The 23382-nt window shown below is 39.7% G+C and overlaps 1 long non-coding RNA gene across 2 annotated transcripts; it reads right to left on the reverse strand.

Annotated features, from left to right (window-relative positions):
• Nucleotides 1–542: 542 nt before the first annotated feature.
• On the reverse strand, nt 543–10000 carry LOC125386255. Of its 2 annotated transcripts, none has more exons than XR_007226231.1 (3): nt 9325–10000; nt 707–988; nt 543–634 (listed from the first exon to the last, which is right to left on the reverse strand). It is a non-coding gene; the product is annotated as an uncharacterized LOC125386255 (long non-coding RNA). The 2 variants fall into 2 exon arrangements; XR_007226230.1 differs by lacking the exons at nt 543–634; nt 707–988 and adding exons at nt 5531–8482; nt 8573–8683.
• Nucleotides 10001–23382: the final 13382 nt, after the last annotated feature.

The following is a 23382-nucleotide window of genomic DNA, read 5'->3' on the forward strand; positions in this document are numbered from 1 at the left end:
TGAAGAATATGCTTTTACACAATGAGAGTACTCGGCTCGAAATTTATGTATCCCATATGTAATTCTAAAGAAAAAACCAGTGGATAACAATATCATGAAATTATTGCTATCAGAGATACAATAATTAATTACTCTTTAAAGCTAATAATGATTAATTACTCTTATTATTTATTATTCAATAATAATTCAAACTCATTATCTTCAATGCTAATTTGTAAAACTAAATATTTATATAATTTGAAATTATCATACAAATTGATAAATTAACTTATCTTCTGTCCATACATCTTGGAAATATCGGTGACAAAAAACAAATTTCAAAGTTTTCTCTCTTCTGAAAGAAGATGTTGAATTCTAATCCATCTTCAATATATTCCATTTATTGTTATTATACTGCAGACTTTTATACATTTATAAGAGACATGATGATACAGAAATGCAAAGAATATATGTTATAATTCGCAACAATATATGAAATATCCATAGTGTATTATTCGTTATGATATTTAGTAAGTAAAACAAATTTCTATTTGGGTCTCATTCCTTTAATTATATTCATAAGTTGCGTAAATATCCTCATTCTATACTCTTCGTGGTTGTTAATAATATGTGCAATTTGGCACGCAGTTAATATCTATTTAAAACGACAGTAGAATTATCTTTCTAGACCTATCTTTAAACTTATGGGAACGACCAAAAATCTTACGTGTATTTGTCAACTGTCTTAGAAGAAGAAATAAAACGAGCGTCGACATCGTCTTTATCATTCGTTGGAATGCACTCGAAGCTATCGTTTTATCCCCGATGAATGTGAGGATGAAAAAAGACATAGCTTCTGATGGATCCTCCTCTCTTTCCTCTGTCTTCTTTCTAAGGCGACCCGTATAGATTACAAAGGAATAGCTTGTAGGAATGTCGAGCTGGTTCTTTACTGGGTGAGAAATGCCAGCTCTCGAATTTCTTCTTCCTGTATTCGCGCATCGGATGCCTGCGAAACAAACGACTTCATTTTCGCGCAGTTACAAGGGATGTTGCCTTTCCACTTTCTGACAACTGTCGCTACCCTTTCTGGTCGTTTCTATTCTAAGATGTAAGCACATACGTACAATTTAAACAATCGATTTTTAATTTAAAGAAAAATGTTATTTAATTTAATTTAATTATCATTTAACTTAATTAAAAAATTTTTAATTTGAAGGAAAGGATTACTTAATGATACGGGTTTTATTGTACTGCAGCATTGTTGGAAATTTAGGATTGCAGGCAGGTTTACTAAGAGATGTAAATTAAAATAGCAACTATAGCTTTCGTAAGTGACTGTAGGATACAAACACATGAAATTATTCCCGCATAGGGTTTTCAATGCAGGATGGAAAGGAGAGGCGCTATAACCACGATTCGTCCTAAAAGAATCGTTTAGCGGAAACAGTATATCGGTATGTAGTGACCAAAAGATTAAACATCAAAGGCTAAGTCTACGCTCGATTAATGCTTGGCCGGCGAATAACGGGCGGTGAATGGCGATTACTGAGTCATTTCTAATCCATATATTTTTTTAATTATGTTTTAGCCGTTATCTTATCGTTATTGTTATTATAACGTTATTTTTTACAATTTCAAGCTTGCACAAAGTGCTTATAATTTCTTACGACATAAACTATATGTACCAAAAAATATTGTTAAATATACTGGTAAACATACTATCCATCACAACCAATTTTCGGTATATCAATCTTATATCAAAAGTATTGGTAGTATATTTTGCATATTTTTTATGCATTTAACGTTTATCGCACATTTAACGTGCGGTCTAGTTACATATTATCTTTTCATTATTATTAAAGGACCGCGGGTCTATATTTCAAAGATCAACATACATTGGAAACTATAGCCTCTACCTATGTTCTCGCGCCACCAAATCATACTGCAACCGATGTATAATAAAAGGAAGGAGGAAAATTCTGTTCGACACGTAAGATATTCATAACGTCGAAGACAGATGTTCCCAATAAGAGATGTCGAAGAAAGATCAAAAACTGACGTTCAGCTGTTTAATTTAGGGAAATTCCGCTTCCCGACGGCGGATAATCTACAATTAAGGGAAACGTATAACGCTCCAACGTTCTGCATAAGCAATGCACCGTGCGAAACAGACGAATTTATTTGAACCCGTTGTCTTGGCCACAATTACTATAAACATATCCTTCGCTTTTAAGAGGTAATTATTACTGCGGAACGATAAATCTGCTTTAACGTAGCTCTCCTCCACCTGCAGAACACCTTCTCCCTGTCCTCTGCTTTTCCACGCTCTATTCTTACTCCTCCCCTTTTCACCTCGTATATCCCTTTCCCTTTGTATAGCTTTCAGAATTTCTTCCACAATTTCTTTCTCTATTTCCCCCTTTCTCTTCCATCTCTCTTCCTCTAAATCTCACTCTGTTCTTTTTATTTTGATCGTTAAATCTCCCCCTATTTTCCCTCCATTTGTTTCTTTCTGGCTTCTGCTTGTTGTACATGCATCGTTTCTTTGAACTGTTTACTCTTCTTTATGTGTATACACAAGGCGATACGTAGTTTACGATTGTAGAAAGGAAGTTCTCTATAATTTTGCAGATTTCGTTCTGCTCTGCAAATTAGAGAGACTTCAATTCTGGGAGAACTTGAGCTTCAGTCATTACTTACTAATAAAATTATTAAAATATGACGCGCAATATATTGTACACGAAATTTTTCCAGAGTAAGACTTCAAATATTTTTGTGAATGAATGGATATCGTTCGCAAAACGATTCCTCCTATATATTAATTCAATCATTCTGAGCAGTTAATCCTCAACCACCACTACTACTATTCATTCACATAAGAAGCCACGTTTTTCAGCGTTATGCTGGAGGAAATCAAACTTCCCACACAACCATTCAACTTGCGTTAAAAAGAATTAATGCTCTGTATTTTCACATGGATCATGTTTGCGCTCGTAACACAGTTCTCGTTTCGAAATCCCCCTACATACGAATCAAAATAAAACCGTAAACGAAGTTTCCAAGACATTTCTAACATTCATCCAGGCAGGAGGTATGGGGCCAACCGTAAATTATCCTTGGTAGAGCATAGTCACTAAGTTATAGCAAAATGCCAGTGATTTTCAGGCTTTTTTTCGTGGACACATCTCCGTGAAAAAGAGGGTGATAAGGTAGTGGGCTGGCCAAACCAGCGTTTGCTGTCAGCAGAAAGAGAGAGAAGAGTTTTAAACGGTTCTTAATTTAATTTTAAGTAGATTCGGATCCCTCACCCAGCTTGTAGCCACGCCTGTTGGAATTTAATCGCGCTGTTTCAAGGAAATAGTTGTAAAACGTGAAACTACCAACATGTTTTGGACTTTTTATGAAAGGTCCGATCGTTTTTAGAAGCTGTCAAAATATGTCCCGGTTGTAGTTGGAATAAATAATTTCATCATCTAAAACAATTCCTTTCAATAAATTCGTACAAAGTTTACATTTTAGTATATAAAAAAGTATACATACTTTTACTTACTGAATTTTGTGTATCTGATTTATCAAAGAAACCAAAAACGCATTTTGTCACAAAGATACTTATATATGCACGACAGTAAAATTGTTATTAATATATTTCTGATAGGAATTTAAGAAATTATTACTAAACCGTAAAATCATCCAAAAAATGAATTTTCACTTTAAGAGTATTGGTTTAGTGAGTTCACATTAATATTTTTTTTCCTTCGCTATGTCCTTTAAGTTTGTCCCTTAATATCTGACGCACGCTGCATAATCAGGGCTCATTAAATTCTTTGGAAGTGGTACGATGTTATTACGTTTCATGTAATTCCGCTCACGAAGCAGGATGCAATAATGGAGAATCGCAAAAGAATATATTTCCGCGATTTAATCCAGTTTTACATCGAAATTAATTTCCAATACTTATTTGAAGAGGCGAAGTTAAAGAATAAATGTCGTAAGTAGAATGCAGAACGCGATATCGAGCGTTCCGAATGGTCCAATCAATAACTCGAAACCAGCCAGGTAAAGTTACGCAGAAACGCGTGTAATTAATTCAACTGGGAACTGCGTCATTAATACCTATCAACGATGTTGCAGCGCCATAATTAGATTATCTTTTAATATAAGCCTGTCTACCTCCGGCGGATATATTTTCGATCAGCTGTTGGGTTATTAACACGATCATTGTCTTAATCACGTGCTTGCGTGAATCACGCATAGACAATGTGACACAATATGGTAAAACGTGACAAAGATACAGAATAATTCATTCTTCTATAGGTCTCGATTTCCTTTGCTCATTGTTTTCAACCTCAGTTTACATTTCTGACATTCTATATATCATTTAAAATATTACGGACCCATTTGTTGCGATACATTTGTTACAACTGTTTGAATAAATTTCTTTTATATGCCTACCTCTTGATAGACGATGTCGTTTGTCACGGTAGGTCAAATTTTGATACATTTGGGGCTAAGATCCATCGAATTTTTCCAAGTTGAATAATTGGGACGTTAGGAACGTTATCCATTCCTGTTTTAATTATTTTCACGCCAAGTTTGTAAGAGAATTGACACTTGTCCGTCGATATTTTCTGCTGTTGAAACGACTGTATAATGAGGGATCAGCGAAAACAGGAGCACGAGACGTGAGTGCAATATCATAATGTGACAGAGCCATCGAAAAATTTCAAATTTTACGACGACTTACTAAAATCGATTTGAATATCGATTTTATACTCGTAGAAAGAAATAAGAATTCTGATGCGGAACGTTTTGTTGATGGATTTTAACCCTGAGTTACGTAATTTTAAATATTGACTTAAAGTAATACAAATCAATATTAAATTGATTTTATGGATGAAACGGTAAATAAATTACATAAAAAATTACAAACATATGAAATTTAGGCCATATTATGTCGAAAAGACAATTGAATTTATTCTTATATATATCAAAAACAGAAAGACTATATATTTAAAAAAAATTTTGTTTGAAAATAGCAATTAAATTAAATTCATACGAATTGAGAACAATATGTACTTTTCAATAATGAGAATTACATTTCTTTATTTTACATTATTTAACTTTTTTAGGTAATTCTGTTTCCAATTTTCTCTGCAAAAGAAAAGAATCGATGCGTTTTTAATTAACATTATTCAACTTTTCTTCATGAACGATTACGAAATTTTTTAACCAATTCTTTTCATTTCTCGTGATGAAAGATTAATCATCAAATCTGTTAGTTAAACTTTTCTTTTCAACGATTCTTACAGAGATCCTGTCACGTAAAATAAAAAAGGGGAAGCTCAGATGAAGAGAAAAATAAAATGTAAAAAAGATAAAAAAGAGAATTTATTTTTGAACACTTGGTTTACATTAATTACGATTTGGTTCTGAACTCCAGCCGTGACTTTCCAAGATTGAAACTCTTACAATTTGACTTTCGGTGGCATCTGTTTCTTTTTTTGTCTCCGCTCAATATCCCCACTATCCACGCGTTTGTTAGGTGTCCGTGACCGTTGCCACGCACGCCTTCTTCTTGAATATTCGATAGAAGGACCGTTAGGACATTGATGTTTCATTAGGCACCTCGCTTCGCCGAAATATATTGTTGCCGAGTGCCGCCACATCTTTATCTCCGGTTTTGAACTGAGCCGGTCGTGACAATCCCCTGAACTAACTGCATCTCTGCTTGTAAATTATTCGGTGAAATATCACAGAAATGGGACCCGACGCTTTTTCCATTTCGTTTCGACGTATACCATTAAAATCGGTTAAATTCCACCATTTCGATTTAGCTTCCAACGTAACAAACAGAGATGTAGATAATAGATGGAACGAAACGGTGTCCAAGCTACGACCATGAAAAATCCAGAAAACAATAATCGAAACGGAATGATAAACGGGTGACGGCCGATTTTCAGGGCGAAATTATTTTTCGGAGGAGGGAACATGGTGGAAAAGGAGTCGATGCTCATCGAGACTTTCAATTAATAGTCCGTTCTCAAACTGTCACACGCACTTGAATGTTTATCCGTTATCAACGTGAATTCACGTACTAGTCAAAATTTCACTATAAGTCGATAAAACGTTTTCGACTGAGTAATACACGACTGAAAATTCGTGTCGATTCGTTTCATCGATACGAGGGTATGCGAACGAAGGGCTTAATTTAGAATTCCATAAGACCCGAAGTCAGAACAAATTCATTTTTTTTTTTTTTTTGGAATATTATTAATATATAGAATTATACACTGCCACTCAGAACTCTACGTAGACATTTGCTTACCCCTGGCAGCATGCAATTTAATTATAAACATCAAAAACAATTTTATTCTTTATAACAATTCCCTGTAATAATCTCTTTTAGAAAAATAGGGCAAGATTTGCAAGTTGCTTAATGTGAAACGCCTGAAACTTTTAGCGTACGGTAGTCTTGCTAAGTTTACATCGATCTTTCAGCGTCCAAAAAAGTTCTCAGCTAGAGGTACGATTAATTAAAAAGCGTCTGCCCGGCTAGTAGTATAATCCAATGCGACGGGATTATCGGCGAGCACTCGAATCTGTAAAATAAACCTTCGAGTGAACTTAAAACGCGAACGAAAAGAGAGGGCCGGACAGATTTGAGGGAGAGGGAAAGACGAGAAGTCCGTTCCGCTGATTGAATTGAGAGCTCCGCGATTTATCGACGACGCGCGAGGGACAAATAAACGAAGGGGAAAAGGTAGAAGAACGAAAAGGGAAGTTGAGTAGAAAAAAAGGGAATCGATGGAAGGACAGCTGTAACGAAACGATAATAGCGCTAATTGATGCGCCGACGAATCGATAAAAATCGGACGAATGAACGGGTCACCGGGGTACAAGAATTGGGTGCACGCGCGAGAATCGTTGTTTGTCGCTGCAACGAGATACAATTTATGGTCGTCAGCTATTCATCGTAATCACAACGTCCCTTGTACGCGACTTGTTTTCCCAGAGTTCGAGGCCAAACGCTTTCCATCGCCAACGAGTTTCGAAATTTCTGTTTGTCGCCTAACTATTCGCCGATGTTTTATTGACTGTATGGTAACTATAACAGAGATTTTAAAAGGCGAATAAGAGATCTGGAAAATAAAAGTATGATAAACTATGTTTAGAAGAATTCTCTGCGTTTTCATCAAGTAGATGCAAAAGTTATACAACACCGTTCCTTTTCAGATTGGACTATTCCTTGGTAATAAAATATCTGTGGAACTGAAACGTCCATAGAAATCATTACAACGTTTTATTTTATTGTTTAGAAATGAAATAAAATTTATCTGTAATTGTATGATTAGCTTCTAATGAGAATGATATTTTATTTTATAATTCTAAATATATAGATTTATTAATTCTAAATAAATACAATGTGGCGGCAATTGACATGAAATACCACCGGACGACACCAACTAGTGTTGGACGACGGCAGCGCAGTGGTTAGCGCCTTATGTTACGAAAGTTCGGGATCCGGGTTCAAATCCCGCCAGCGACTGTAGTCCGATCTATCTTTCCACGATTCTTAAATAAGAAGAAAATGTAACAGTACCCCAGCAGTGGCATCTACACCAGCAGCAGAACTTATCTCTGCCTCTACAGCCAGCCGTACAGGCAGCCACACTATCACGACCTATCCACCTCAACAACATTGACATTTTATAATTTATTTAGTCCCAAATATCATTTGGTAATACTTTCATATCACTACAATAATTTGATACTATGAAAATCAAACGTAAAACCTGGTGAAAACTTGTTTCATTTAAAAATAAGGAAACGTGGTAATGTTTTTTTTTTTTTTGTAACTACTGCAAAGATTAATTTTCTCAAACCATTAGAACCAAGGTATAAAGAATGTTCTTAATGCTTCATAACATAAAGTAACGGCCAATTTTTGGGTTTCCCTTCACAAGCATCCTCCATCTCATAACAATTATTCCTAACGATCTTCCAATGGTTGCAATATAAAACCGGTAAAAACCGATAAGAAAGGAAGGAAAAGGAATTAAAACCTTAAAATCCTTTAAGAAACTAGTCAGCAGTTAAACTATCGAACTTGAACGGTCAGCACACTGGGTTGGCGTGTCGAGAACTCGTTTCTCCATGTCGATGGAGGTAAAATTTCGTGACGACTTTCGTCCGGGTTTCGAAAGCAACCACGTGGCCACGGTCGAGTTAAGCTCTGGAAAAGCTTGGAAAACGCCGCTGACTGCGGCTTCCCGTGGCAATAAATAAAGCTGATAAGCCGACCACGGTGTTTGCGAACGTTTTATTATTACTTTTCCATCCCATCGCCATTATTCTTCATCGTTTCCATGTCACGATGAACGATCGGTCCAGAGCCATTGCTTCGATTTACGACGAATATCCAGAACATTTTTTCGATCAGTATTTCTTCTTCCTTTCGAATGCTCTAGGCTTGTTTTTGCATAGTAATAATATGCTAAATCTGAACGATATCCGATTAATATCAAAATATTGTCCCTCAAGTTTTTAACTGTTCTAACTCTATCTTTCGAGAACAACTTACTTAACTAACCTGCGTGTATCTCATTGATCAAAGAAATCCTAGAATTCATTACAACCTCATCTGTGCTATTAGTCCTCGTCGTTTCCCTGCCGAACAAACGTTCGCGCGAGCTCTCGGTCTCTATAACTCGGTATCATTAATAATGATTTTTTCTATCAAAACATGCTCTATTTGCTAGTTGCTATTATTCTAGCATAAAATTCTATATAAATTGTAATTGTTTTTAGTATTTATTATATAACCGAACCAAATAATCGGACGGTCATCTGACGTTTCTTATTATATTGGGGCAAAGAAAAGAAAGGAATCGTCGTGTGCGTTAAACAAAGGCTCTTTGGAAACAGCGTTTCACCGGTACCAGATTTTCAGTTGTGTAGCGTGTATCAAAAGCACGTGCTCTTGCGCAGCGAACAAAAGTAACGCGGTACATAAAAGCGAAGAGCAAGGTTTTGTTTTCCCGGCACGCAGCAATTCGCAGTTTGTTGCGACATTTTTCGAAGCGCGCTTCGAAACCATTTTTTTAGTAGTTTATGGAACGCGACGGTGCGGCCAGTTGACGAGGAACGAGTTTCAGTCGAGGAATTTCGCCATTATGCCGAATGCGTTTTTATCGTGAAGTGTCAAAATTTGAAACGCGTTTCGTTCAGATTAATTTTGTTAAAAAAATGGCAAGAGAACAATGCGTGGTTGAGCGGAACAAAAAATAGGATTTGGGAAAAAACTTTTAGATAAAAAAAATTGCATTGACACTAGAACAATACCTTCAATCTTTCTTTTTGTAGTAGTTGAAATCATGTAGCTGCTTTGATTTTATACTTTTTCATTTACTCCGCGAAACATCTGTTTCTTCCAATCCTTTTGTACCGTGCGCTTGTTACGTGCACATGTCCGATATCGATGGCACTGCGTTGTATGGCTTGTTATTCGCCGAATTAACCTCGGATAACTGATTCACTAGAGTGTAAGTGTAGAGAAAAACGGTTGAATGTGCGAAGAACGATCAACGACAACAAAGGTTAGACTTCTCCAAACAATGAGGTTTCAAATTGTGCTTGATGGCTGAGAAGAAACTTATGAATGCTTAGTGCGGATGATTGTGCGATACGAAACGACTGCTACGGCGCGATTGTCACGTAAAATAAGAAAAAGAAATCGAAGATGAAAAGAAAAATAAAATATAGAAAAAATAAAAAGAAAATTTATTTTTTTAACACTTGGTTTATACTAATTACGATTTGCTTCTGAACTCTAGCCGTGACTTTCCAAGACTGAAGCTCTTACAATTTGACTTTCGATCGGATCTATTTCTTTTTCCTTTGTCACTCCTCAATATCCCCACTATCCACGCGTTAGGCGTTCGCGACCGTTACTACGCACGCCTTCTTTTCGAACATTCGGCGGAAGGACCGTTGGGATATTGATAGCTCATTAGGCATTTCGACGATATATATTGTCGCCAAGTGCCGCCACATCTTTATCTCCGTCATTAGTCCATCGGATTGGAAGTGTGCCGGTCGTGACACGATCTACAACTAAACTTTATGAATGTAGGTCACGAAACACTTCGATGCATATAGCGAACGTTAACGATACACTGGTCCGCAAACGCGTGTCGATGCTACTTGCAATTGAAAATCCCGAACAACTGATCGTTCACTGACTAAGATGACTCTTCCCTTCGTTCCACGAATGCTTGGAGATACAGTTTACAGATCTCACACAGAACTGTCAACTGATCATCACGGCTGATAGAACGATTTCTCCTTCATGATCGCTTAAAGTTATGTCCACGAACGTGTCACGATCGGCATACTTCAAATCCGATGGACCGATGATGGAGATAAAGATGTGGCGGCCTTGGCGACAATGTATATCGCCGAAGTGCCTAATGAGTCATCGATATCCCAACGGTCCTTCTACCGAATGTTCTAGAAGCGTGGCAACGGCCACGTACGCCTACAGGGTAGTGGGGATATTGAGAGGTGACAAACAAAAAAGAAACAGATCCCACCGAAAGTCAAATTGTAAGAGCTTCAGTCTTGGCAAGTCACAGCTGGAGGTCAGAACCAAATCGCAGTTAGTATAAGCTCAGAGTACAAGAAATAAATTCTCTTGTTTTTTGTTACATTTTATTTTTTCTTTTCGTTTTAGCTACCCCTTTTTTTATTTTACGTGACAAACGTTTGAAGATGTTGATGAGACGAGAAGGACAATTAGAAGAATTGTTAACTAGTCGTTGCGACTTCATTCTGTCTCCACGAACGCTTAAAGATGTTGATGAGTCAGGAAATGCAGATGGACTGCTTTCTCCAAAAGCTGAAAGATGGAAACAATTCTTTGCTCAACGTCTGGTGGAGATGTTACCGTAGAAGGGAGATTGTGCGAGACCCTTCTCTCTGAAAGTTGAGAGAATTAACTAGTCTTACTTCATGTCTGGTCGAGATGTTAATGATTCGAAGACACGGATGACGCTCAACTAATCGCTTCAAATGATTAAACGAGACTGAATCTCCGATCGATATTCACACTTGAACCTTTGGAACGAGATTGCTCGCACGCTGATTTGTTTTCATCGAACGCAAGAACAAAGGTAATCAGTATACTCGCTCGCATTCACTGACCTTCCGTGCGCTCGAAACGCAAAGGATTCTTAGAGGGAAGTGTGTAAGCGATACGTGGAGGAGCGTGACGCTTCGATGTTCGATTCGTACTAGAGACGCGGTACTTCGTCCAGGTGACGCTCGACCGATAGCATCATTATAATCCACAAAATTAAAAATACAACTTCGGAAAATATCGCGTTTATGACGCACTTAGCTATAGAAACTACGATGGGCATAAAAAATTAAAAGTACTGTCTATTACTCCACAAGGCTTGCCATAGGCCGTATTCCTAACTGTCGCTCGTGGCACTACAGTGTTGCAGACAGATCGTCTTATCTGATCAACGAAAAATATACAATGTAGCGACAAGCGCATAGTTCATCAAGCAGTGAGTTCTAAAAACGTTTCGTTTAACGTGACCGTTATTTCATATACGCAAAGAAAGTGACATACGTGAACATAGGCGCGAACGGTGGCGTGGTCCGAACGTAGTGGAGGTCGTCCCCGAGAGAAGACAAAGAAAAGATCGAAGGACAATCGGTATCATTTAAGGATTCAAACAGAATGCAACGAGAGATTCTGATGAATAAAATTAAAGTCGCTTTGTCTAACGAATACATCAAGAAGTATTATAAAGTCGGGTCGAATTCTTGTGTCACACTAATTGTTAAACAATTTGTGGCGTGTTCATTATATTATTTTAAATATTGTCAAATATACAAGTTTATGTTAACCCTGTTAATTTAATGTTAAACTCATTCCAAGCACCTCTGTTATCTTAATCGAAACAAGGGAACAACTAATTCACGGCGTCGATTATTCGAATCGTAGCGATAATTTACGCCTCTCGCTGACGCGCTTTCCTCGCGACCGCGTCTCTCCGCGAATGATCGTAACACTGTCCCGCTCTCTAAAAGTCTCTTGACTGCGAAAGTGAGAATCATAAATTACACTCGTAAATCCTCACGTTTTTGTTCCTTCGGACGTAATATCTTTCCTCGTTCATTTTTTAATTCGATAGTTAATAATGTGATCAAAACCTAACATAAAGATTATTTCTATAATACTGTGATTCATGTTATCAGGTTGAGAAATAAAATTTTAACTTGAAAATTCAACTTTTCGAGTGCCTTCCCGCTAACACGAAAGGGGAGGATAATATTCAAGAAATACTTTGGCAGGCACTTTTTAAGGAAATTTCATCGTTTATTCGTCTCGAGGCTCGACAAGACAAAATAGAGTGGAATTAAACGAGCCAGGGATCCCAGACGTTCGGCGGTTATGTCATACGCGCTGACAATTCGAGCGGAGCACTTTAAACTTCGTCAATTTTTCACCCTGCGGAAATTGAATACCCTCTTCTCTTCCTTTACGTTCGTCGTCGATGTGTCGTTGCTTGATGAGACCTTCCTTGTGTCTGATGGAAATCAAAATTGAAACGAACGTTCATTAGGGTCTCTTATATAGAGTATCCCGTAGCCTGTGAGACTTTTAACAAACTTGTTCCATATATTCTATAGACGAATAATTCTATTAGCTTTTTTTAACAAATTTCGTCGTTCCTCCTTTTTATCATACGTTTGGCACAAAAGTACAGAAAAACATTAGTACGTTTAATAATTAGATTGCTGGTATTTATGCAAATTCGTACACCCATGAAAATAGTTAAAAGACTAAGATTTGGGCAAAAATTTGTTTCACTTATTCAAAATTCTAACAAGTGCTGTATTTTGGGTATTTTCTACACTTTTACGTATTATGTGCAGTCCATTCATAAAAATCCGCAATCTATTAATATCTATCGTCCTATCTCATTACAAACTAACTTTTCATAATTTCGAAACTAATATTTCAAAAATTAAAATTCACTGTCATTGAAGTTATTTAAATTCAAGTTTAAGTTTAAGTTTGAGAATTTTTTAAATGCTCGGGAATGAAATCTTCAAGCCTTTCTATTAATGATATCATCATCATGATAATTTTGATATCATACCACAGAATATTCTTTAATATAAACATGCTGATCTCTCCAACTCCTCATTCATGAAATTAGTAATTTTTCAACGCAGAAACTGATTCATTCTACAATCTTTATACAAAAGTTTTAGTTTCTGTAAAACTGGCAATAAAATATAGAATTTTTAAAATCAAACAACAAAGTGAAAACAAGATAGGCGTGGAAACGTGGCCAATCGCATTGGCATGGTACATTTTCGTGGTATGTGTTACATTATAAATAATTAAGTCCGTTAATGACGATATGTAAATACTATGATGGCAAATACTCCTGCGATACGCGATATATTTATTTGCTGTTCCGGTTTGGTTAATTTACGCGAGAGGTATTAGTACGCTCGTTTTGTGTTTCAATTGCACACGAAATATTGAAGTTAGAGTCATTGGACATAGAACGTTCATTTGTCTCCTTTTAAAGTGAAATATTTTTTTAAAAAACGTTCTTCAAAAATTTATTTCGAATAAAAGCTGTATTAGCTTCGAAGGGACGAAGAGTGTGTTTGGTTGAATCACTTCAAGTCATTTTTTCGATGCTTTAGTTTCAGCCGGAAATTCTTACGTCTGTACTTGTTCAGTGGCTCTGCGCTATCTGTCTATTTCTCCTTCGTGAAAACTTCGCGTATTTTCGGATGCACTTTTGACGAAGGTATTGTTGCTAGAGAAAATTGACGATAAAATGGCTGTCTGGCCTTGTTTGTTGTTCATTATATTAAAGTTATTTATTGGAAACTAACGGCTTTCGCGAAAGTAATTTTGCTATTTCTATGTGCTAAACGTTTACACGGCAATGTTTTTTCTGTGTTAGCGCAGCTAGCTATCACAGTTTCATTTTTAGAAATTTAGAATAAATTGTTAATTAGGAATGATGTTTCCTGATTAAATATACACGAAACATATTTTATTGATAGCGAGCTGATGTGAATGTACTAATATTAACAGCTATAATAATTAAATGATCATTATGCAACTGTGTCCGTTTGTATTTGGTTTACGAAATGATATTAAAATTAACTGTTTCATTACTAAGTTGATATAATGCAGAAATAAACATAGAATGTTCTCGAATTAACTGTAGAGACTTAATAAGGATTTAAATCTTACGCAATTATTAATATTTTTATACCGACTTTAAAAGAGAAGGAAGGTGCTTATGTTCGACATGTACATTTCTTTTTTTATGCATGTTCGCCGATGTTGCATGACATATCCTCCCTTTGATTCCGCTAAAACAATTTTTTTGATTTAGTCATTGTAAACTTTCTTCTTGCAAAAATTCAATCTTTATAAATGTCTATTACTCAATATTGAATTGAGTAATAGGAATGAAACTTTTCATATCTTCTACGGATAGTTCACCGATCGCTCCCATTTACAAAATTTTTTCGATTTGTTCATTGTTAATTATTGTTATTGGAACGAATTAGTTGCTCACTAATTTCGTTTACGTGTGTTCAGTGATTGCTCTGCAATTGTTGAACTGACGTCGAGATGATTCTGAGCGCTTTGAAACTGCGCTTTTCAATATAGATTTCAACTCATGTTTACGTCGCAGGAAACATTGTTCTACGAATTTGTTTTCGGGCATGAGTCTACTATCATTGCGACACGACATGTGACACGTTATTAGGTTATGGAAATATCCTCCTCTATCACTGTTCAAAGTATAATATCGGTGGCAGAATACAGCTGGTTTATTTCTGATTTGTATTCGGAGCTGGACAACAATCCACGCAATTTTGTATACATTAATAAAAATCAAGAATTGAAATAAATAATATAGAGATAGAGATAAATTGAGAGAAATAATAAATAGATAGAAATAAATTATCGTCTTATTAATGACAGTAGAAGCCATTTTACGTTGGCTCTGTAACATTAATTGTACTACTAAGAAATGTGAAACAAAGGATATTTTACAAAAAATATTACTGATTTTCTAAAGCACTAAAAAATATGGAAAATTCTTTATTTTATTCATATTTTATTCGACATTTATGCAACAACGATTGGATTACCCAACTAAACCTCATACTCGGTATAATAGGTAATATTTTTTTGGCAAAAGATCTTTTATCTACTAATTGAATTAATAGCTTTCCGACAATGCTTATTAATACAAGTCGTCTCCTCTTGTAACATTGTCATATTTGATAAATTAAATCTCTCTTTCTCGAGACGATGATTTATTAAATTCACCAGCTAGTTCATTAAAGTCCCATTAAACTGACTAAATTTTCATTTATTATCCTCTTTATTGAACAATTCGTGCGAATGAGAAATTTCCTTTGTAAAAAGGAATTAAACTATTTCTGAAATCGTGCACACCAGTTTCGGCTTTGAACATCGTCGATATTATTTCCCAGGAGAATCGTTGAATCAATTATATAAAACACTCTATAAAAAGCTAATTTCCATGTGAAAATAATCATTGAAGCTCAACAACAAGAGGTACTGAAGCTAAACAATAATAATAAGGAATACGGTTTTAACATATGATCCTTTACCATTTATATTAAATGCAATCTTTGTTAAAAGGAAGAAAAATATAAATAATGATTCGCTACAAAGTAATATCTGAATGATTGATCAGAAGACGCATCTTTACACTTAGAGATGGGAAGGAAGTGCCAAAGATAAGAAATTCTTGGCAATTCTCTAAAACCTTTGAAAACTATCTTTTTTTTTCTTTACGTGGAGGAAATCCGCACGGACACCTCAGTGCCTGCAGTTCGAACGGGGGGAACCCGGCGAGCACCGCCGCTGCCGCCGCCGAAATGGTGCGGAAGCCCCTCACTACCCTGATGGTCACCGTCCTGTGCAACCTCCTGACCTTCAGGAGACTGCGGCGGCTAGCCATCAGGTCCTCTGCCCAGATCGGAGCTCCATACAGCCGGCGCACTCCGACGCCGGGCCCACCCAGCCCAGGCAGCAAACGTCCTAATGCGTTCGCCGTTGCCTCGACAGACGGTGCCAGGCGATCGAAATGAGCGTGGAAGGTCCAGTGACTGTCGAGGGTCAGACCCAGATATTTCATGCTGGTTCCGACCCCGATCTCAGCCCCCTCCAACCTCAGGCGATAACCCGCTAGAGGCGTCCCGTGATCGGCCCTGCGGCAGAACCACATTGCCTCGGATTTCTCAAGGGACACCCTCAGCCCCAATCCCTTGATCGCGGCGACCACGCGGGCCACAGCCAGTTCCGCCAGACGATCGGTTCCGCCCCACGCTGAGCCCCAGACCAGCACTAACGTGTCGTCGGCGTAGCACGTCAGCGCCGAGTTCGGAGGCATCAGCGCTCAAAGCTTTGCGTCGTACGCGATGTTCCACAGCAGCGGACCTAGCACGGAGTCCTGCGGGACCCCGCCCTCTCAATCATCCCCCCGCCATGGACGGTGCAGACGATGCTTCGGTCCCAGAGAAATGCCCGGACCACACCCCGCAGATACGGGTACCCGATGAAACTCGAGGGCCCGGCATATCTTGTCCCAGGGAATGCTGTTGAAGGCGTTGACCACGTCCAGCATCACGGCCAACGCCACGTAACCGTGCGGAGCGGACACGGGCTACAGTATCGGCCGTAGACCGTCCCCTCCGGAAGACAAACTGGCTGTCGTGCAGTCCGGGAACACTCCGGGACAGGTGCGACTCGAGACGGGCCGCCACCACTCTCTTCAGTAGTTTACCAGCCCCGTCCAAAAGGCACACCGGCCGATAGTCGGAAGGCGAGTTCGAAGAACGTCCCGGCTTCGGCAGCAAAACCATTCGTGCCTCTTTTCACAAAACGGGGAATTTGCCCCGAGACAGGCATCTGTCAAATAGACGCATTAATCTCGGGGCCAAGACCCCGGCGACGTCCTTCCACAGGCGGGTCGGGACTCCCTCGGGGGCCGGAGCTTTCCGTGCTCCGATCCTCCCGACAGCCTCGGCCAATTCTTCCTCGGTGACCCCCGATTCCAGGTTACAACTTCCCGGGGGGTCACGTGACTCTTCTTCCGACGGTTGAGGCTCCTCCTCATTGGTGAAACTGCTATCCTCCTCGTCCGTCGCTACCGAGAACAGGGAGCCGACAATCTCCTCTACGAACCGAGGATCCATGCTCTCCGTTGCGGGAGGCGCCCATAGACGAAGTTTATTCAGTACTATCTTATAAGGGCGCCCCCGGGGGTCGGCGTCGAGGCTGGCCAAAAGCTCGCCCCACGTCCGTCTCTTCGCCTCCTTGATGGCTCGCTGCAGGGGCCTCCACGCTTCGCGATAGGCCTCATACAGTCGAGCTACCGTGGCTTCGTCTTCCCGCCGCCTATGGCGAGATCTGGTGTATCGGCGCCGAGCACGGATGCACGCCTCGCGGAGACGAGCGCTCCCCTCGGACCACCAGTACACCGCGCCGGCACGGCCCCGGATCGCGGCATACACGAATTGCAGATCGCATGCAAGTCGCGCCTCAGCCGGGTCGCTCCCGCCTCCGCGTCCTCGTCGGTCGGAGATTCTTCCGACCAGGCGACGGCTATAGCGGCCGCCGCCATGAAGTCCTCGTCGCGATGGGTAGCCGCCCACCGCGGGAATCTTCTTCTCCTTCCCGGTGGGCCAGTTGGCCCGCTCGCATCGAGTGAAGGGTCGCCCATTGCACCGCCACCCCAACCGCCACCTCCATCAAAATGTAGAGGTGGTCCGAGAGGGTCTCCTCCGGGGACACACCCCATCCGGAAACACGGCGGGATGCGGCTGGACTTGCCCACGTGAGGTCCACTATGGACTCGCCCCGCCACGCCACGCACGTGCTGGTCGAGCCTCGATTCATAAGCCGGAGGTCGAGTGCGGCCGCCCAGTCCTGCACGTCGCGCCCCCTTCCGTTGGTCTTACGGGAGCCCCACGCCGTTGAGTGAGTGTTGAAGTCCCCGAGGACTAGTGACGCCCAAGAGGACAGGCGCCCAAGCGTCTCACGCAAGCTGAGAGCCCGACCAAGAAGGAGGCGTACTCCGTCCGGCTGATGTTGGGCGACACATATATTGCCACCACGGCTAGGTCGCCCCATTTGGCGGCCACGAAGCCTCTTCCCTGCTCGATCACCGAGCAGGAAGGGCTTCCCGCGCTCCCGTTCCAGAATATGGCAACCGAGCCAATTAGGTCCCCAGCGCCCCGTGACGCATCGAGCAGTATGGCTCGGTCACCGCTGCCAGACCAATCCGCCGCTCCACCAGGCTCTGGAACATTATGTCCTGGGCCCGGCGGGCGCAGTTAAGATTGCACTGCAGGAGCAGTTGTCCTCGTCCTCTTCTTCTGCTCATGTCAGGAAAGGCTCCGTTTCCATAGCCTCCTTCGGGCCGTTCCCCTCGCATTCGGTGCATCCGACTTCTCCATCCTCTTTTCTGGCCTTCCCGGGACCAGTAGACGGCGGCGTCGTTTTCTTTCTCGTTGCCGCGTCCCCAGCATCGCCTGGAACGGTCCTTGCCTCCTATGCGGCGCTCTTCTTACGGGTCGGCGGTTTGCATACCGGCGACCCCATGTGATGTGACGCGGGCAGTCCCAGGTCCGCGCACATCGGTCACTTACTCGCGCCGAGCGGTCCCTGGCACGATGTCCTTCTGCCCCGCATTGATAGCAGCGCTCCGACCGGTCGACCACCGACTTGCAGTCCCTGCGCACGTGCCCCGACTCCATGCACCTGAAGCACTGGAGCTGTCGCGCCGGGAGAGGGGAAGCCCTCGCCGTTGACCAACCTATATTGATCTTACCTCCCGATCAAGCGTCCCCTCTTCTGTTGATTTTCCTGGCCGTTGTCAGCGAGCAGCGTAGCCACACCGACCCGTATGGGTATGGGTAACCCGCGTAGCGTATAGGTTCCACACTGACCTCGTCGGCGTGGCAGCCCCCGGCCTCGGCAACGGCGGCCGCCACCTCCTCCGAGGTGACCGAGTCCTCCAGTCCGGTCACTCTTAACTCGGCTGTCCTACGCGGCACGGTTATCTTGGCAGGTAAGTCCTTCAGCGTGGCCGCCATCCGCTCGGCCAATCGTGATGCTTTACTCCCAGCGTCCTGGCCTGAGATCTCGAACAGCATCGCCCCTGTGATTGCCTTTCTGAGTCTCAGCTCCTTGATGTCAAGTTCGGAGAGCTTAATTTCCCTCCTCATTATTGACATCGCCTCTCTGTATGTGAAACCCGAGCCGTCCCTCACGTTACAAACTGTCTACAATTCATTAATTATATTGTACCTCATTTGAAATATGCTTGTATCATATTCCGCGCTGTGGTCCCCTTATCAATCCAAATACATCCAGATTATTGTAATAACTTAACATAAATTCCTACCATTTATATCATGTGCAGTTGGTTATCCAATTCGGAGACGGGACTATAATTGGAGGAAGATTGCTGATTTTTTTTTTTAACCATCGATAATCACATTGACAGTCCTCTATTACTTCAACATACTAATTTCAATGCTTACTTGTTAATTTCTTCTCCGGTAATCTCATTGACAATTTTTGTAATCCCGTAAATATAAATAGTATTAAATGTAGTAATATATAGTACTATGCAAATAGTACGTCTGAACGAATCGATTTCTTGCCCGAAACTTCTGATAAGTTAAGATGATTAGTGTTGCAGTTATTTTAACTCCTAACATATTATTATAATATAACCATTTTTATTCGCCCTTCTTTTTGTATCTTTTTTCTTCTATGTTTATATTTCTTTATTTTTTCATATATTTATATCATTTTAATTTTCCTTTTATTTATTTTGTATTTATTATTCATTATTGTAACTCCTTTTCTTCCTTGTACTATAGGACTAGGTGCCGTGATTTGCTAGATAAATAAATACAAGATTTTTGGAAAATTTATCGTATTCACACAACCACTTCTCTGAATACCGTCACATCTTTACCCAACAAATTCTCCTAATACAAAATCCTAAATTTCAACAAAAAATTTCCATTCACTGTCGAGAAATTCGCCCTCAAAAATTTCCCTTATCCTTCTCTCGCTCATGTACCACTATTCAATCCCGACTTAATAAAAATTCCCTATGCGATACTTTCCAGAGCGAGAATTCCTTGGATGTTAGTCCATAAGCTCATTATCAAAGTGGTTGAAGGTCGGTTCGCACTTGGATGTTACTTAGTCAGCGATTCGAGGAGACGAGAGCAGGAGTTTCATGGATAAAGAGAAATTGGATAGATTTGGCAGGACATCAGCAAAGGGCTGTGGGTGTACGCGTGGTAATTAATGCCGCTGCATTGCTGCGGGCCAAGAAGCCGAGACACGCCGTTGGTGCAAGCCAAAACCAAACATTCCTAGAGTCGGTATATCGCGTACTAGGGTTATCTCGGTATTAGTTCGACACGTACCAATTATAAGCTGGCACACGAGTCATTTCTAACGCACGTCAGGACTGGAAAGTTGCAAAACTCAATTTAGCGAATGGTCAGCTAGCTTGAAAACGATGGCTCCGGCGTTTGCAATTGATTGGTAACGTGTTAAATTCTAAAATTACTGTTCCGTAAAAAAAGCAAGATACGTGATTTTTTACATTTTTTTTTCACTTGTGTCCTCCATATATAGACTGACTCAAAAATACACAAAGGAATAATTTTTTTTTTGATAATATACACACTGTAATGTTTATCAACAGGAACATGTGACAAAACTTTGTTCGATATATTATTTATTGAAAGATAGAAATTCGTTATAGGGGAAATTAAAGTTTAAGCAAATCGTCGAATTCGATTATTGAGAGTGATGCGAATTATCAACTAGGTGACGATCAATCAGGTTGCAACTGGTCGCTTGATATCGCGAACCTTAAACGCTATTAACGCTCAAGGTGGAGGTAGATTAAAAATGCAGAGTAACGTTGTGTTTAGTTGGTTTATTTGCACTCTGTTTAATATAAAGTGAAGAGTTTATACTAATGTTGGTTCGTGTTGAGTCTCTCTTGTGACTGACTGTGTGATGAAGACTGTTTGGAGACTGTCGTCTCTTGAAGCGCTTGGTCCTTATATTCTAATTCTCCCTCCAAGGGGTGCCCTTCTGACCATGTTTCGTGCGAGGTGGGAATCTATTCCTATCCAATCTTGTGACTGTTGAATCATCGTAGGCGTATCTCATCTGGTGTTGATGGTCAACATCAGATGCTCAATATGGAGCGGACCCGTCGAACACTTCGAGTGCCGATTAGCCTCTTGACGAGGTCTGCACTGTAAATTTTGCAACTTGTAATTTGGAAATTTCTAACTTCGCAAAAAAGGCTGATATACTGTCCATGTAAACTGTGGTCCACTCAAAATTCCGAACAGGGAGAATACGACTACTTCTGAAACTCAGTGCATTCGAATTCTATAACATTCATTCAGTAACTAAACAATTGTGTCAATATCAAACTGACAAACCGTGTCACAGTTACATTTCATTTCTCCATTGAAGGTATTGCTTATCTAACGCCTACTTTATTTTAATCTTCCCGCATTTGTATTGTCAAAGTCCCGAATCTGGCGAGCGTTCTAATAACTTAATAACCTACTGACTAACTCTGCGACCAGATAGAGCCAGGGAAACGTGGGGTGTCATGGGACAAAACAATACAAAGTGAAACTTGGCGATTACAGCCAGTATCTGATTCAACCCAATTTATCTGGCCTCGTTGTTCCCCAAATCTTACATAAGCTTCCGTTCGCGCCTTGTTGCTCCGTTCGAATTGCGCATATACAATAGGCACAAAAGCCAGCCAGTTTGGAAGATGAATCGAGCTAATTAGAATGTTGAGACTGGATCTTTAATAGGTAGGGCACGTGTGACTTCTGCAGAATTTTAAGACGTGGCAGATAATGCGTGCGAAGGTCGTTTGATGGATGAAAAAACATTTGGTATGAATAGAATTTCTTGTGTCTTGAACTTTGTTTCCAATAATCGAATATTTAAGCCACGGTATCCACGTACTAGTTTCAAACTTTGGAAAGGCGACATTTCATGTGAACCGACCTAATACTTTCTTCTTCTCATCGTTCGTTTTTCTGTGTCCCAGAACGAGTGTGAAAGTTAGCAAATTGTTTCAACGGTTAGTTTGAGTAAAAAATATTATATGAATGTAGATTCTGTTCACAACACTTAGATAGTTGTAACAGCTCAAAGTTTTACTATTCTCGTAGCAAGAGTGCAAGTTTATTTCGCAGTATTGCCTGTATTTCAGCTTGAAAGACACATTTTGGACATTTTTTATAAAATTCAACTGGAAATGGACGATATTTCATGTACTTGTGTGTCTCATGCAACTGGGATGGAAAAAATGTCAGAAGACAAATTGAACGATTTACACACAAGTACTGATATATTAATTTTAATGCATCCGGAAAGGAAAGATGCGTTTGAAACAGTACAACTGCACACTTTTTTTTAAATTGCACCATATATTTTTACACGCACCAATTGGAGCATGTCCTCATATATCATTTCTTTGCTTTGTTTAAAAAAAAATTGTGATCATTCTTTTATTCGAAATATAATGATTTGTATCGCCAATACTAGAACAAAGTAATAGTATCTATACCGTTTTTTGTTGTGAAAAAGAAAAACTAATATTGTGGGATCTATTCTTTCGTATAGTCGTAACAATCAAGACATTGTTCGTGCCAAATCGGCCATTTATTTGCCACTGGTTACATAGCGGCACACTCAGTTTGAAAGAGTAATTTCGACTATATAATACTCATTGAAAAGGGAAATGGAGAAAGAAATCGAATGTAGACTGTCTGCCAACTCGATCGTTCTCGTTGAGATGAACAGTTCGCTTTGTGGACGTAGCTCATCTGACGTTGAATATCGAACTAAAATAAACAGAACAGTTGTAGATTTTTATCTCCACGTTCGAAATTTCATACACTTTCTTCCCATAAAAACTTGCATAACTTTCAACAAGAAAGTGAGTCATTCATCTAGTCACTTTGTAAACGTTTAGTTATTCTTGTTTTTATTATTGTAGATCAAAAATTTGCTAATTTAAATCATTTTTATTTGTTTACGTGAAATGCAAAATTATTGAATATAACGTATTGAGATAATATTAGTAGAATATATAGTATAGGATATTTTAAAGATTATTATATCTATTATAAAAATTCTATTAAAGTATTTATATTAGTATAAGGATAGCAAAACAATATTATTTCGCTTTATAATATTGTAGTCAACACTTTTGTTCA

The sequence above is a fragment of the Bombus terrestris genome, chromosome 14 (assembly GCF_910591885.1).
Source record: "Bombus terrestris chromosome 14, iyBomTerr1.2, whole genome shotgun sequence".
Classification (NCBI taxonomy): Eukaryota; Metazoa; Arthropoda; class Insecta; order Hymenoptera; family Apidae; genus Bombus; species Bombus terrestris.